Genomic DNA, 4,916 nt, shown 5'->3' with positions numbered 1-4,916 from the left:
GGTTTTTAGCGTTGTAAGTCCGCAGACATACCGCTGTGCCACTGGGGGTGGCAATACAAAAAATAAATAAAGTGGCCATTTATGCTTTATATCTACCCAGCTATCATCAGATTATTAGTTTTTCAGGAATTGACAATATTTATTAAGCACAACTAACCTAATATTTGTTTTTCTTTTTTTTGACAGAAGACAAGGGCACACACATAAGAACAGTCAACATTGAAAATATAGGTTTTCATAATACACTTTTTTAAAATTTCCACTTATTATCCTACTAAATGCTTTAATTTTTTAGTGTTGTGCTTGAGGGTTTTAAGTGTAATATACTGATAAATCTTCGAAGTTACATAATTCTTGTGTATTAGGGCAAGTTGATGTGTGCATAAGGATAATTTTGAAGGCAGAAGCTATGGGCATGGCCGCCGTGTCCCTAAACAAGGGCCCGGAATGGCTAGGGGGTTAGGGCGCTTGACTTGTAATCTGATGCTCGCGGGTTCGAATCCCCGCCTCATCAAACGTGCTCACCGTTTTAGCCGTGGGAGTGTTATATTTGACGATCAATTCAACTATTCGTTGGTAAAAAATGGCGGTGAGTGGTGATAACCAGCTGCCTTCCCTGTAGTCTATCACTGCTAAATTAGGGACGGCTACCACAGATAGCCGTCGTGTAGCTTTGCATGAAATTCAAAACCAATCCTTGCCTGACTAATTTGATTAAACAAAATATTTTCTATATAGGCGTAGATAGAAGATAGCCTAACTTTATGAACATGTACTGTTTATTTATAAGTACATTCGTCAATCAGTGTTTATTTACAGAAAACTGAGAATCAGACCTAACTTATACCGTAACTTAGAGTATAGCTAATTTAAGGACTAACAACTTACTAAATAACTATTTCATTCAGTTTTGATTATTAATGCCAATCGACAAAGCCGCTAGGTTTGAAACAGGCCTATTTCAATTGTAAATATTGTTTATGCAATGTCATACTCCACGTGAACATTGACAACTTTATAAAACTCTATTTGGAAGCCATACAGAGACAGAAGAAAATTTTTTAAAACACATTGGAAATATACAGAGCATTTGATGAAAATTTATGTATACAGGGTTTCTACAAAATACATAAAAAATATATATAATTTAGCGTAATATCATTTCTTGTGATTTAATCGTTTGCATACCACATTTGCCTCTATAGAAAACAAAAAACAAAAACGAGTCTTACTGACAAGGTTATAGCTAACTAAAGGTCCCTTTCTCACGAGAAGAGCATTCTGAACAGGATTGGACTTCATACGAATTAAAAGAATAAGTCATTTAATTTAGCAACAGTATAAAGAGTTCTTTTTGAAATACATGTGTACTGATTTTCAAATCCCTTGATATGATGGAGGCACAATACATATAAACCATACAAACTAAATGCTTTCTTAAAATGTCGGTCATTGTTTTGTTAATATTTACATATCGATTAATACAGGACCTATATATAGTCCCATTTCTTATTACATGTACTTGTTTCAGCCACTGTGCTTCTACTTCAGTGTTGTCATTTACATAAACAGTGTTCGTAATTAAACATACTATAACCTTTTAATAACTGTCAGGCTATGTATTCTATAAATTGTACACATTAAATATATTCTAGCTTTAATTACAAATGTATTTGATCAAGTGGGTGTCTTAGAGTTACATGTATTTGGTCCAGTGGGTGTGTTAAGAGTTGCATCATTATGGACCATTATTATTGTTAGAGAACGCTTCCTGCTGTACTAGTTTGGGACCATAGGTTAGCATGTGCAATACAAGGGAAGTTGGCAAATACAAGGGGGTAATTTAAAATGCTGATAGGGAAGTCTGCAAACGGGTAGATTTCATGTAGTGGGTATTAAGAAGGGAAGTTGATATAAATATGTGATATGAATTTGTTTTAGCAGACTGGTCTTTGGAAGACCAGGAACGTCTTTACTTTATACTTTGCTTGTTATTAGATGCATTCAATCAGTAACGAGGACTTTTACTATATCTTGGATAATAGAAGTAATTAGACTCAATGTTGTAAATATAATTTTATAGATTGTTGTTTGTTATTAAATATAAAGTTACACAAAGGGCTATCAGTACTCTGCCCACCACGGGTATCGAAACCCAGCTTCTAGCGGTATAGGTCCGTAGACATACCGCTGTGCCTCTGGGGGGCAATTTTATAGGTAACTATGGAATTTTGCATATTTGTTGCCGTGACTATATCAAAAGTATTAATATCAACAGTAGTCGTCATGTTTTCACATCACCATACAAACCCTTAGTTGATAATATATAATACAGTGAGAGTATTTATTTTTATAAAAGAATATAAAAAAGACAATCACACAGCTTCAGTTTGTGTCAAATGACATCAACTCCATTCTTGAAGTCGGACATCCGGGAACATTACCCTCCCACAATGCCATATCCGTATAGCAATCAAGGCGAAGGGGGAAACAAATAGCACGACGAAGGGGAAAATTCGATCACTCTGTACACTTGTCCGCTGTCTAGACTCGTATTTGTACTATTTGTGTTTGTGAAGAACTTTTGTTGTTCGAAACCTGCATGTATGGTGAAGAGTTGTTGTTTATTCAATTGTACCAATAACAAATTGAAAACACCTAAACTTTTCTTCTATTTGATACCCAGTCCTCCAGCTCCCTTTAATAGTAAGCATAATGCAAACATTTGTGGGATTCTATTCCTAGCTTAGAATAATCTTAAAATAATTTTTAGATAATTGTTTTAAACACTAGTTCGACCTGGTAGTTTAGTTTTTAGTGCATGTTTTCCCACAAAAACAAGCTACTGAAAAGGAAAGAAGTGTTGTGGCTCAAAGCTAATAACCACAGAACACAGGAAGCAATAGGAAAGTTGTGGGAGCCAAAATCTGACTATAACTATGTGTGTGTGTGTTCAGCTCATTTTATATCATGTAAATATTGTCTTCCGATCTTTTAACTCCGGGTAATTGTATACGTCTGGGCCATTCTGTCAGATCGTTGATCCACTAGTTGACAAGGTGCTGGTAGGGACAAAAATCAAGCCCAATTAATTGTAACTTTACTTGTTATCTCGCTAATGCCTCGGCCGAAAACTTTTCCACGTATTGATAACACATTGTAATTGATAATTTGACTATCAAACAATAATATATGAACGACAATTGAAAGATTTGCACAGCAGCTTCAAAAGTAACACGTGCTAACGGTAGACATATATAAATTGCATACACGCAGCTGTACTTCCTTCGCTATTGTTTGCCCCTTTGTCAAGATGGCGATCGCGTTACCAGGCAAAATTAAATAACTGTGATGTCACGTTGACCTCAAGAATTGGTTCCAAAATTTCTGGTGATTACAGCCACTATAAAATGCTTACTAGGTGCCAAAATTTTGGCCAATTTTCTGTCATTTCTTTTCACATTTGTACTTAGATCTATATACACTAAAAGGCTTAACTACGCCCGACAAGATTTATATTGTATCTAGTTGACAACTGCCACAATCACTAAACCTTAAAACAGCAGAATTCAACAAGTTCCATTTTGAGATCTATATATTGTTCACACATCCTTTCATTTCATATCAAACACAAAGGAAAATTTTTAAAATGTAACCAGATTCTTTTCTGCTATAATATAGATAAAAAACTGTAGATATATGCTTACAAGTTTGCAACTTTATGTACACAAAAAAAATTTTAGGATGAAATCTGGAAGGATATTGTCCTCTAAAAGGTATTCGGAGCAAATTATTTATAATAAAGAAAAAGACTTATACATTCCAACTGTCATTTTAATAACAGCATTTGTTGTGCTGGTAGTGTGTCTCAACGCAGCAAGTTTATTCTATAATATATTGTCATTCCATCCGGTATGCTTTAATGTTGCCAGCTTATCAAAAGAATGCTAATCAGTTCAAAACTACATATACCTTTAAAATATATTCTGTCGTTTTCCCGCTTTTTCAAACTTCTAGTTTACAAAGCGGTATGTCTGCGGACTTACGCAATAAAAACCGGCTTTCGATACCCGTGGTGGGCAGAGCACAGATAGCCCATTGTGTAGCTTTGTGCTTAATTACAACCAACCAACCAACCGACCTTCGAATATATAGTTCTCCTGAAACTGTGGATAGTCTAATAATAGTTAGAGCTACAGCTGTTGTGGCTGTCATCTAGGATTATGATGCACAGTAGCTGTTGCTATAGCAGGTTTGAGAAAAGAGACACGGTGGCCTGGCTACACACACTTTCAATTTGGAAACAATGTTCATCGATATTTTGATAATTATTATATACAAATAACACCTACACACAAGTGCATACAGCAACTTTAGGAAATGCATATTTTTTGAATGCAAATGGTTTGCACAGAAATACAATTTTTTTTATTTCACAAATAACACATAACTCGTAAAATTAGGCCAACAATGAAAATAATTCATGTTCTACATCATTTTGATTTGAATTTTGGTCTGAATAAATATCTGAAGTAAAACAGTTCAACATAGACTTTGAAACAATCAAAAATATTTTACAGCATTTTCCGTTAAATGAGAGGGTGGTTTACGAATAATTGAGTCAAGCATATTCAAACATATTTAGTTTTCATATGTTTTGTAAAATTATGTTAAAGCCAAAGTATTTTATGTGTTTTATTAACGTTATGTATACAACACAAGAACGATTAGAGCTGAAGATGATTTAAAAAACTGATTGAGGAGCTAAGAAACATCCTGTGGAACATTGTCAAACTGAGCAAAACGAAACGCAAAGGAGAAGGGCTCAGTGAACTAACGAGAGGCATATAGATCTATGAGGTTGGAAAAACAGAAGAGAACACATATGCAAAAGGCATAGCATTCATGATACATCC

Source organism: Limulus polyphemus, unplaced genomic scaffold (genome assembly GCF_000517525.1).
Source record: "Limulus polyphemus unplaced genomic scaffold, Limulus_polyphemus-2.1.2 Scaffold509, whole genome shotgun sequence".
Taxonomy (NCBI): Eukaryota; Metazoa; Arthropoda; class Merostomata; order Xiphosura; family Limulidae; genus Limulus; species Limulus polyphemus.
This window is presented reverse-complemented; position numbering follows the sequence as displayed.